General features: G+C 45.3%; 1 protein-coding gene across 3 annotated transcripts in view; it reads right to left on the reverse strand.

The window, feature by feature from the left end:
• PITPNM2 (phosphatidylinositol transfer protein, membrane associated 2) overlaps window positions 1–7,018 on the reverse strand; it is a 135,301-nt gene extending 128,283 nt beyond the window's left edge. For 2 of the 3 annotated variants that reach the window (XM_014962044.1, XM_014962037.1), the window contains exon 1: window positions 817–839. The gene's annotated coding sequence lies outside the window, so the exon portion shown is untranslated. Of the gene's footprint in view, window positions 1–816; window positions 840–7,001 lie in introns of those variants that run through there. The other variant, XM_014962028.1, reaches the window with a different exon arrangement.
• Between the last annotated feature and the right edge of the window lie 5,837 nt (window positions 7,019–12,855).

The following is a 12,855-nucleotide window of genomic DNA, read 5'->3' on the forward strand; positions in this document are numbered from 1 at the left end:
AAAACTTATTTTCAGTGACAGCAAGTCTGAAACAATTACTCCAAACGGAAAGACAAAGTTTTCTACACACTTGCTAACAGTACTGAAATCAAAAGTGATTAAAAGCAAAAACGTTTGTGAACAACAGAAACTGAAAGTATTGCCTTTGGGAAAACAATAAACAGCAGCATTTTCTCTACAGTAAACACTGATAGTAACAGATAATTACTGTAGTCTAGGACATTATGACATAATTATAAAACCTGTTTTCTGGAATAATCGTACACAATTCACCTTGACTTTTCCCAAGTCATCACTTTTAAAACTCACGGCAGTTTGCAGAGGCCTAACTGATGCTATTCTTCATTGACTTATTTTTTAGGTGTGAGAACAGACCACCAATGGAAAATTTAAGCTTAAAAATTGTCACTTTTAAGCCTCTTTTAGACTGATAATAATTAACTCTGTTTGCATTTCAGAAACATTTTGTGATAAGTGGTAATCAAATACACAGATGAAACTGCTTATCTTTTAAAATTATACTACTGAAGTGCGGGAGACTTCAGCATTATGAAACAAGGGACACATTTGTCCAAAGCAAACCACCAGGAAAAAGCAACCCAACAACAACATTGAGAAAAGTGAGTTAATGCCAGAGTTCCCAAAAGGCTAGAAGAACATCATCACGGCAGGCACACCAAAGTAGACCACAGCTATTAGCAGACAGCTTCACATGCAAATCTGGAGGAGGAAGAGGTGCCACTCAGCAGGTGGCAAGCGGCTCATTTTTAGCACTACATGAAAACACTACATGACACTAACAGAACTGGCATTTACCTTTCCACGGAGGGCAATTAATTATACGATGTTTTCTGCTGGCTTCTGAAGGCTTCTCTGCTTAACTGATGCCTTGCGCTCCACTTTTCAGTCCTTGCTCCTAAGGAGGTACCATCACTGCCACCCACTAAAACACTTCACATTGGTGGGACGGGCAGAATTCCCACCTCACCGCCTGAACAAACACATTTGGTGACAACCACAGACCAGGACATCGTGGCCTCACACCCCAGATCCGAGTCCTGCCAAGCAAGGGCAACGGCAATAGAAGGCGAGATTCACGTGCTGTTTCCACAAAGACAGAGACACCGACAGCACTATCTTTCAGGGATAAAGGAACTGGTAAAACTCTTCCTAACGAGTCCTAAAACACCACAGCTGCTTTAGCTCAGCCTACTGCTTTTGCACAATCTGCATTAATAAATACTGAGCCCTAACAAGTGTCAGCTGTGGTCAAACATGGCATGCTCAGGGTTTGCAAGCATCAGTTTCAGACCACAGATAGTCACAAGAGCCCTTTATCCGCAGAGAAGGTGGTTTTTGTTCTTGTATCAGTTAGTCACCCTAAAACACTGAGGGGAGGTAAGTGAACAACTAAAAAGCAGCAAGCCAGAAAGAAATAAATTCAAAATCCCGAAGAACTCTGTAATCAGAGGAACAGGCTCCAGTATGTGCCAGGAAATTAATGAACGTGCAAGATAAATGCAGCAGTTAACTAGAAAACACGAGCAGCTTGGAAAGGCACCTAAACTATTTTCCCCTGTCTGATGCTTGTAGCATCTGGACCCTCTGAAATGCCTCTGGGGTTATGTTCCCTGAGGACCACAGGGTCTTGGCCTCACTTGTGAGCAGCCAGACCCAAGGGGAAAGGAGAGAAAGCAAACAGCATAATGTTTCCAGAAAGCTGCCTGGGCTGTAGCTATAATGAGCTTCTCATTTGCAAAGCCCTCTCCCGCCTTTCTTAAAACTCATTATTCCCTTATTTGAAATGGGAGACTGGGATGTGAAGTGCTACAACCCATTCCTCTGATTAGGATGCAAAAAAATACATTAAAAAAACCCCAACCTACACTTTATATGCACCCTTATAAGATCTTTTTATGAACCTCACATCAGTCTATGTGAAGTGGGCAGAGTTCACATTTAACATCGCACACTTGACAGTGGGAACCTGTTCCCCACATCCTCCAGGACATCTCAGCTTCCCAGGCAGAGGATGACCTGCCTCCACGGTGGGATCCCAGGAACTGCAAACAGCAGCACCACGCTCCATGCCAGCAGGGTGTTGTTTTGAGGTGGGCAGTTACGGATTCAGATCTTAAAAAGCAGCTTTTCTAAGCATCTATTTAGAATCAAGTTTCAAACTCCCCTCTGAGAGAAGTATAACCTTCGAGATTCTTTTCCCAGCAGCACAAAAGCAGGGGAGGAGGGGAAAAACAAAAAAAAAAGCCTCATGGTGGGTTCAGCACCTGTGTATGGTAAAGGCACTTCATGTTTTATGCATGAGAATGCTATCACCCCTGAGAAGATTTTTAAGTGAATCAACTAGACAGGGTCTCTACAGCCTGCTTTTAGGAGGACCTATTTTCCAAAAGTTTATTTTAGTTCAACCATTTGATTTATATTACTTTCCAGTCATTTCTAGCTGGGTATATTTCAAGCAGAGAACTCTGCATCAGCTTCCACCTTGCCCTTTCCCATATAAATGTGGCAATTAGCACAGAAAAATTAGTCAACTCTGCAGTATTTCACCTTAAATAAAACAGCTCAAGAAATAATACACCATTTAATCTGTACTTGACATCCAGGGAAGAAACGGAGTGTCTCAGTAACATGCTTAAAGAGGGTTTGAAATCCATTGGTAGACCTTGATGGAAGCCTGTCCTTGTAAACGAAACCCACAATCCATAATAATGCTCAGTATTGTGCTTTTATCCTCCGCTTTATCAGAGCTCATCTGCTGATCAATGAGGAGTCCCATGGAATAGCACTTTGAATTTCAATGTCAACACAGCAGTACTGTGGTAATGATCGAAAATATTTACATATTGCCTCATTGATCGTGGGGAGTTCTATTTCAACCATCTGGCTACTGGGCACTATTTTTTTTTAATTTTATTGTATTTTTAGGGCTTTAAATAGTTGTAAAGCAGATTATTTAAACATCTTTACAGCTAACGGCCAACATTCCACCTGAATCAGGTTCTCTTGTTATTTTTAACCCAGAACATTAGCCATAGCATTAATCAATTTCATCCCATCTCGGGGAGGGGAAAAAAATAATTTTCTTAATAAGGACAAAACCAAAAAAAAAAACCACGACAAACACCTGCTCCGTGCTTACCAGAATGATGTGCCAATTCAGCTACAAGGTCTCATTTTTAATGTGACTCAAGGGTGTCACCATTTTGACAACAGATGAGTCAAATGGAAATATGTCACTCACTCTGCGCTCGTTGCCAGCCTCGAGATAAAGAAACCCTGTAAGGGCTGTTTTTTCCACCTCCAGATGGAATACCTTCTGATAACTGCAATGCTAAGCCCCTGGGCTCTGTAGTGCGTGCCTGTGTTTATACTGCCTTTAGTAACTGCTCAAGTTATCCAAGCCAGGCGGTTGGGGCCAGCTGCTGCCATACAGACTGCAAGGATAAAACTTAAACAAGCACCAATTAGTAATTAGTCGCCCTTGCCTTCCCCCAGCTGGGTCTGTGCACCCCGAGACTCACCCAGCTCCCCCTGGCCATCACCCACAGTGGGCTGAGTACACCTCACCTGGCCACAGCCTCTGACACTCCACAGGTCCAGAGACACCCACCTGGGTGTCACAGTGAGGAACTGTGCTGAGAAACAGGGATTTAACCTCAAGAAGACACAAACAAAAGCAAAGGCACTCTGAGCACCAACTGGACTCCCCCCAGCACAGCACAACCAGTTTTAGCAAACTCTTTAGCTGATCCCAGGTTTCCACATAAAAGTATTTTTTTTAAAAAGCTTTGTAAAGCTTACCTGCGTATATTCTTCTGAAATTTGCAGGAAAGACTGATATCTACAAGATCTACAAGATCGCTGCAAGAGACCTCTGCAGAATACTCAGTAAGAATATTTAAAAGGTGGTTCTCAAACAGTTGTCAAACTGATTTCAAGGGGTTTTTTTCGGTGGCTCCAAACCTGTTTATAATCAGAAGCTGACTCTCCTAGCTACTGGTGCCATAAACTTGATTTAGGAACAATGGGAGGTCTAAAAGACAAATTATACTCTGCATTCAAACCAGGAATAAAAATAGTCTCTCAACACCGTTTAGCTGATGATTTTTGGCAATGACGTTTAAGATAAAAACATTCTTACCTCTTCAGTTCTACTTTGATAACAAGGACTAAAACACAAGTTCTGTCAGCAAAATGACATACAGACACCGTAAGAGACAGCAGGGGGGGAAAAAACGTGTTCTAACATATCTAGCTTTGATAGTACAGATGCTCCATTAGACCATGAACTCTTCCCTCTATGTCAAGCTCCTTTTCCTGCCAGGGCAACCACGTGAAGGAGAAAGACAGGAGGAGGACAGACAAAGGCTCTCTCCCCTACACTGGGGCTAAACAGGGATTTAACCTCAAGAAGACACAAACAAAAGCAAAGGCACTCTGAGCACCAACTGGACTCCCCCAGCACAGCACAAGCAGTTTTAGTAAACTCTGTAGCTGATCCCAGGTTTCCACATAAAAGTATCAGCACAGCACAACCAGTTTTAGCAAACTCTTTAGCTGATCCCAGGTTTCCACATAAAAGTATTTTTTTTAAAAAGCTTTGTAAAGCTTACCTGCGTATATTCTTCTGAAATTTGCAGGAAAGACTGATATCTACAAGATCTACAAGATCGCTGCAAGAGACCTCTGCAGAATACTCAGTAAGAATATTTAAAAGGTGGTTCTCAAACAGTTGTCAAACTGATTTCAAGGGGTTTTTTTCGGTGGCTCCAAACCTGTTTATAATCAGAAGCTGACTCTCCTAGCTACTGGTGCCATAAACTTGATTTAGGAACAATGGGAGGTCTAAAAGACAAATTATACTCTGCATTCAAACCAGGAATAAAAATAGTCTCTCAACACCGTTTAGCTGATGATTTTTGGCAATGACGTTTAAGATAAAAACATTCTTACCTCTTCAGTTCTACTTTGATAACAAGGACTAAAACACAAGTTCTGTCAGCAAAATGACATACAGACACCGTAAGAGACAGCAGGGGGGGAAAAAACGTGTTCTAACATATCTAGCTTTGATAGTACAGATGCTCCATTAGACCATGAACTCTTCCCTCTATGTCAAGCTCCTTTTCCTGCCAGGGCAACCACGTGAAGGAGAAAGACAGGAGGAGGACAGACAAAGGCTCTCTCCCCTACACTGGGGCTATCTAGGCAGAGAGGATGTTTTTGCAGACACGGTGCAGTAGATCTGGCTCTTGACCTAAACAAGGGTCCACTGAAGGCCAGGCACAGAAGAAAAAGCACCTATGAAATGGAGGGAGCAGTTTTCCTTACAGCTTTGCATAAACAGTTATTGCTGTTAGAAACCAGTTTATAAGGCTCTATAAGTCTGAAAAATTTTACTGCCCAGAGCCTTCTCCCTCCCCACCCCAACACGGTGATGCTGCATTTCCAATTCCACTGTTTCTCCGAGCACGAGCATCAAGCAGAGATATCAAAGTGCACACCAAGTGCAAGGCAAGTCAAACCATCTCCTGCTCTTCTAAACAAAATGATAGATTAAAACTGGGAAGCCAGAGCCAATGCACAGAAGCTGTACTAAAAAGGTTAATCCTTCAACTAGGCTTGCCCAAATATGCTCTTCCCTCTCACAGAGGTAGCGTGTTAGATAAACGTGCCTTTTTGAAAAGCCTATTTATAGGCATCAAATGTAAGCAAAAGAGAACATTAAAAATTGTTCTGTGGTCCCAAAACAGACAAAGGGTGCATGGCATCCACGCTAAACACATTTTTGAGGATATTTGCTGGAAGGTGTTTACCATCTGTTGAAGTGAAAACTTGGAGCAATATTATACAATCCAGATACAGGTTAGACAAATAATGGGTCCCAAGAGACTGGCTAAACAATGCTTAAAAAAAATGGAGAGAGGGAGAACAGACAAGCTATCTGCTCTTCTTCATCAGCTTACTTTGGTGGATCAGAGGCTGAAAGCACCATAGTAGCCCTGCCCAAAAAATAACAGCCCACCTGGAAACAAGGTTCCTCTCAAGAGGAGCCACCTCGCCAGCACATCCCAGGAAGACTGAGTGTTGGACTGGACAATGGAGCAAAACTGGAGGCAGAAAACTCTGGGATTTTTTACTGTCTCTCCTACTTCAGACGTCTGCTACTGGTTTACCCTTCTTTAAAACAGAAGTGATCTTCCACCTTTGCTTGTAAAGAGCACTGAAAGTCAGCCACGGAGAGAGCTACCGAGGAGATGAGGACAACAGAAAAAAAGCAAGCGAGAGGCCTTCCTCCCCTTCTGTTCTTTTTCACAAAACATCTCCGAGTTATTTACATACTCGTATCCTGAACTCCCCCTCCCGTTTCACAGTTTGCAGTTAACTCTGCATTCTGCTGGAGATAACACATGTTTAGCTTTCAGCATGTTTAGGCTAGAACACCCTCTGAATGTAATGCCAGGTCACCAAGCCCACAGAGGGAAGTATTTCCAGCTGCAGAGACTGGCTAGAAGATAATAGACAGAAATATGAGGCTCCATCTCTCCACCACCCTGAAGAAAATCAACCTACTCAGTGAAGGAGACAACTAAACAGCTTGGCAACGCCTACAACTGGTGCTCAACCTCAGATCCAGCAAGAAGATGTAAATATTTAGATTTCAATTTCATCTGATATGATAAATATAAAATGTCTATTTTCTTCTTAAAGGAAAAAAAAAAAAAGTAGCATTAAAATAGGTAAGCCACCCACATAGAGAAAATGATTCTGCAGCATTTCTACCTTTAGGAGGAGGTTATTTAAGTTATTGTATTGATCTTGAAACAAGTTACAATCACAAGTTAAGTTATTCCCATTGAATTGTCTTCAAACATACATAAAACATAATTGCACCATGTCTACATATAAATGCATACATAAAATTGTTCTGCTCTTCATTCCAAACATCTAGTGGCTGGTGGCGGCATATTATTTTTTACCTCTTAAGAGATGCCCGTGGCCCTTCAGGGTTCCCTGTGGAGCGATAACTCTGACTCCAGCCCAAATTGTCTGGAAAAAGCAGCAGAGGGATCCACCGAGTCCCAAACCAGGCTCCTCAGGAGTAACCCACACGGGACACGGCAGAAGCTGAACTGCAGTTTACCTTGGCTGTACTATAAAAACCTGAAATCCTTTCGTAACCTTTTAAAGCACATAATGGAATTAAGGCCCCACTACACATCCAGAGTTAACAGTCGTGCAAACATCAAACTACTTTGGAGCTGGAGATAAGGCAGCCTCGCCCCTAACATGCCAAGAAATGCCAAAGCGCTCAACCCGCTGATGTGATTACACGCTCCCACCCTCCCAATTAGTTATTGCGCTGTTAAAGAGAAACGCCTTCTCAGGTCATTGCTCTGTGGGTTAAGACAGCTAATATGCTTGAATTACTGTCCCGAACCTCCACGGTCATTACGTAAGCGCCAGCAATCCAAACAAATCGGAGTTAACTTCCCTGTCCGTTACAAGAATCGCCGCCGAGACGACAAATTATGAAACTTTCAGCTGTTCATTCACTATTCCCTTTCCCAAGTCCTCCCTGTTACACTGCAAGGATCAGATGTGCCTTCCCAGCTATAGCAAACTACCTCTTGTTTCATGACTGCATTGTCCGGATCTCTGCTCCCCCCACCCATGACGAGACTATAGAAACTGGTGGAAAATCCCTGAGTAGAAATCCCAGTATTTGATCTCTGACAGGAGGCTGAGCTGTTTAAAGAAACAGAACAGGATGAGTGGCAAATCACTTCTCCTCGTTGCATCAAGGGAGTCCCTTCAACTCACCTAAGCTCAACTGCTTTCCTGCGGAGGAGAGTTTTGAGGTTCCTGCTTAGAACATCACAGCACTCACCAACCTCAGCTGTCCAAACACAACACAGGCAGGACTGTAAAAGCTGTGCAGAGTCCTCGCTATCCAAGACACTCAGCGCTCAGGGTTGGGGTTTTTTTTGTGAAAAAAAAACTTGAGGTCCACAAGGATGCAGACTTCTGGATGTTGTAGCTCTTCAAATCTGTCTGAGCAAGATTTTCCAGAGGCTGTTTTAAAGTCAAAAGAAAAAAATCCCAACTTGGAGTCCCCAAGCACTAGCTCTGTAAGGAGAAGCAGAAGATCAGCCTTTGCCACGATGGTTGCTGGCTGACCCAGCCGGTGCTCGGTGTGCCCACGCTCCTACCCGGAGAGCTGCGTTCTGCCCAGAGCACTTCTTAATCAGCTGAGGTGTTTGCTTTCTGTTCCTGCCCTCGGTGGCACTGGAGCTGCGGAGTCAGAGCGCTGGTATGTGCCCTCTGCCAGGCAGCGGGCAGGAGGACGCGGGAGCAATGACCCCGACACCTTCACTCCTCAACCCGAGAGCACTCTGACAGGGCTGACGCCTTCGCTGCAGCTTTCCACGCCGAGCACTGGCCTGGGCTGCCTTCAGCTCCAAACCCAAGATAATTCTACCCTTGTGATCGCCCGAGTGGGTTTTCCCTCTCTGTGAGGGGCACGGTCTCTCCTCTCAGATGGTCTTTCATTGCAAAGCCAGCATCTCCTGTGCTGGGATCTCCTAAGATGTGCCCAAGCTCTCCAGGGCAGGTTTTAGCCCTATGCTCATGAGATTTCTTCCTGCTCCTTCATGGCAAATCACGTAGCTCCCTGCACCCACATACACTCAATAATTATTTATCTCCACTTGCCTAAGCAACCTCTTATTTCTTCTCCCCTCTGAAGCTCAAGCCTGTGTCCGACATGCTCAGGAAGGGTTGCAGGACAGTGGGAAACAGCTCTGCCCACAGACACTGCCCTCCCTCAGGAGGTCCCCTGGATCCCCACAGCCACCCTTCAAAAAGAAAGATATCTTTTTCCCCACTGATTTCTAAGTCCCACAGGGGGATTTATTGAAGCATTTTGCTGTGAGCTTCTAAGGATTTATTTTAATTAAAAAAAAACAACCAAACAAACAAAAACCTAAAAAAAACCCAAAACCCCAAAAACCTTGCCTATGGAAAATGAAGGAGTATGACTTGAGAAGTTCTTCATACTGACTTGGCATCACGCTGATTAAAACTCCCTGAAGGGATAAGATCTGAGTTAGCCCCATGCTAAATTATTTGTTCGTCTTACATTAAGAACATCTAAATATCATTCACTGCCTTGTTGATTTAAAATTTCATAGGACTCTTGGCATGGACACCATGATTAGAGAAGCCACGTTCCCTTTCAGTTCCTGGGTGAGTTCACACAGACTCCTCTAACCCAGAACCATGTTGTGGCATTTGGATTTCCTCCAACACTCAGGAAACAAAGTTAAAAATAAAGTGTTTTTTATATTTCCTCCCCCCACATTAATTGCTCCATTTCCATTCACACTGAATACTACAGAACATTTTTGTTTATAAGAGGCTTTCAGGCTCAAAATTAAATTTAGACATATCTTACTAATTTGGGGAGATAAGCAGTAATATTAATTGCATCATACTCTGTCAGACAGCTTTAAAATTAATTTGGAAGGCATCTTCACCATTTAGACAAATTAGCTATTAAGAAAACCATGGGGCTTAGATGTTGCTTTTTCTTTCTAAGAAAATAAAGAGAAGAAAGACACTGCTCTCTGTTCCTCCCTTCTCCTTGAAATGAGGCATCAATGAGTAAGAGGGAGCCTCAAAGAAAAACCATCACGTGAAAACAAACAAACAAACCAACCTTTCTCAATGGACTGCTGACCCTAGAACAGGACATCACCGTGGATAGGCATGAATGGTGTGAGTTAAACTACACTCAGAAGCATCAGCTTTCACTTGCCATTTTCTGAAGCCTTCCAGTCGGGCTGCCAAGACAGCAACTGAATGACACCATTTTTATTTGAACGTAGGGGGAAGATTAATGCTCTTTTGGACTAATTGGAGGAACCTTCTTTAAATTAGCTCGCTTGAAGGATGAACTGCTTCTCTATTTGACCAACTTGCAGAAGCAGAAACAAATTGTGAATAAAAAGAGATAATTTAAATTCAAAACCCCTTAGCACCACTGTCAGTTGTAAGTTTTGAGAATTTCTATTTAAAAAAAAAAAAAAAGAAAAAAACCAAGAAAATCAGGACAAGGTCTTTCCAAACCGGTTGCTGTCAACTAAAATGAGAAGTTAGATAAAACTCCCACACGCCAGATGGTAAATCACAATAAATGCTTGGGCTGTTAGATGCACAACAAGCGACAAACGCATTGAAATACACCATCAGAGGCAAACCCAAAATAGAAAGGATATTTTAACAAGAAGTTATCATTTGGGGGGGAAAGATCCTTGTTAAGTTCATCAGAATTGGAAGTCATACACTGAGGGCTTTTTCCTTTCCTCACCACCTCACAGAAGCATGAGGAACAACTAAGAATTTTGGCAGAGTTATGTTAGGCTGAGGGCTACTGTCACCAAGAGCCTTGGAGTTCATTATTTAGACATCACTTATGACCCTTTCTGCCAAGTTACTTAAAAAAATATTGTTAAAGGATACCAGGGAATTGTTTACGCAAACCACTACTGTTTCCTGAACACAGATGCAAGAAAAAGTTATATTAAAAAGATAAACAGCTGCTACTGTATGCTGTTTAAATGGTAACAAAAGCATCTAAGTGCCATAAAGGGAATAGTAAGGGAATTAAAAAGCATTTTTATGCATGAAGATGGCTAACATCCGTACATTCATTAAAGTGGTATCAACCATGCTTTTAATTAAAAGTTAGTGACAGAAACTTAAATATGATTAATGAAACCTAGCAGCCTACCAGAAGCCTGCTCTATCAAAAGCACGAAGCACACCAAGCTGCGTTTCCAGCCCTCGCTTGCTCCTTTCTCTCCCCCCTTCTCAGAGATGCTGCCACGATCAGAACACATTGCAAGGACCACGAAGCAGCATTCCTGTGAAAAAACCCCAGCAGGCCAGGACAAGTCTGCAAGTAGTGCTTTCATGCCTGGCCATTCTTTTATTTTTGTATATCCCAAGGAGGTGTTTCAATTACTGAGCAGCCCGGAGCCAGGACAAGGAGCTGGTTACCTGTCAGAACAACCAGTTACACAGCGATCCATCGACCGCCGCCGGCACGAGGTCTGCCAAAGGCCGGGAGAAAGACTGCCCTGCAAACAGAACCCTCCTGCCCAACAGTGGAAAAAAAAAAAAAAAAAAAAAATCACTCAGGAGGCAGCGCTGAACCCTGTAACGCAGTCAGTCTTCTTGTGTTACTCGGGAGCACGAGGCAGTCACGACAAAAATAAACTACGTGATAAAAATACAGCGTGAGGGAAAAGATGTGGGCACGGAGAGGGAATTAGTATGCAATAAGGGGATGAGGAGTCCTACAGGCCACAGATACTTCGACGTGCAGTCAAACCACCTCCTGTTTAAGCCCTGATGTCCAGGAAGACTGATCAGTTACCATTGTCCTGTTGAACCCCTGTCATGTACAGAGCTGAGCACATGCAGATTATGTCTTCAAAGACTGAAGACATTTTTTGGCACCGTATTACCCGCTGAGCTGCTTCCCATCGCTCAGAGGACATCGAAGACGGAAACTCTCGCTTTAGAGCAGGTACTAACACAGGAAGAAACTTCCTTTTTTTTTATTCTTAAATACACGATTTAAATGAACTTTGCCTCAGCCACGTCATTTTAACATGAAAGGTGACAGGACCGAGTTGTGTGGCAGACTGAACGGGGCACTGCTCTGAGGGGTTCCCCATTTCTGGCTTTGCTAATGGCCTTCAGCACCTCCATGCCTCCTCTGTGCTTTGGCTCCTGCTGTGGAGCGCGAGGGGCTGGGGAGGAGGTGAAGGATGTGATTTAGCTCAACAAAAAGCTGAAGTTGTTCGTGCTGCCAGAACGGAGCCCAGGGTTGTTGGGGAACACCAGGCATGGCCCCTTCTGTCAAGCCATGGGCAGGAGAAGGGACTGCCAGGCCCAGCAGAGAGGATCCCCGTGGTCCAGCTCAGGAATGGCCGCTCCCCTTTCTAGAGGGGATAAAAATCTCCATCTCCTGCCCTCCCGAGGGGAGGCACCACCTCAGGAGCGCGGCCCATTTCCAGTCACCCGCCACACCGTTCACTGACCACAGAGGGGATGTCGAGCCCCCGAAACCCACCGGGTTCTTCCTCAGCTGTAATTAGCGAAGGGCGTTTCTTTGTGCCAGGCCGCTGCCGGGCTCACCCCTCATCCACCTCCTGCCCCGGCCGGGGAGGCTGCACCCGGACAGCCCCCCCCCAACACGACGAACCCCCGCCCGGTGCCGCTGCCAGAGCCCAATTCCTTGAAATCCGAAAGGAAGGAGGAGGAGGAGGGTCGGGACGAAGGCTCTGGGGCGGGCAGGGTGCGCTCTGGCCTCACACACGGCGCTCCCAAGGCTGCCGGCGCGTCCGGCCACGACCTACCGAGAAGGTCCCCCCCTGCCATTACCCGGCGCGGAGGGCGCCCGGCCCCGGCTGCCGAGGTTGGAACCCCCCGGCCGAGAGCAGGGGAGGGAGGTGCTGGCCGCCCGCGACCCGCCAGCACGGGGACGGGCACACCGCGAGGAATACGGTGTCACAGCCGCCCCTCGGCACACCGGCAAGGCGGCGGATCCTTATCCCGAGGCGGCGGGCTGCGATGGCTGCAGCGCCCGCAGACCCCTCGGCTCAGCCCACCCTGTCCCTCCCTGTCATTGACTCCTCTATTCGGGAAACTTTTAACCGCCGACGCATCCCGCCGCCGGGGACGAGGCGGCCCGACCCCGCTGAGGCCGCGGCAGCGCCCGGAGGTACCGGCCGAGCACCCGCCGCGGGCCCGCCGGGGCCG

Source organism: Calidris pugnax, unplaced genomic scaffold (assembly GCF_001431845.1).
Source record: "Calidris pugnax isolate Ruff unplaced genomic scaffold, ASM143184v1 scaffold32, whole genome shotgun sequence".
NCBI classification, from domain to species: domain Eukaryota; kingdom Metazoa; phylum Chordata; class Aves; order Charadriiformes; family Scolopacidae; genus Calidris; species Calidris pugnax.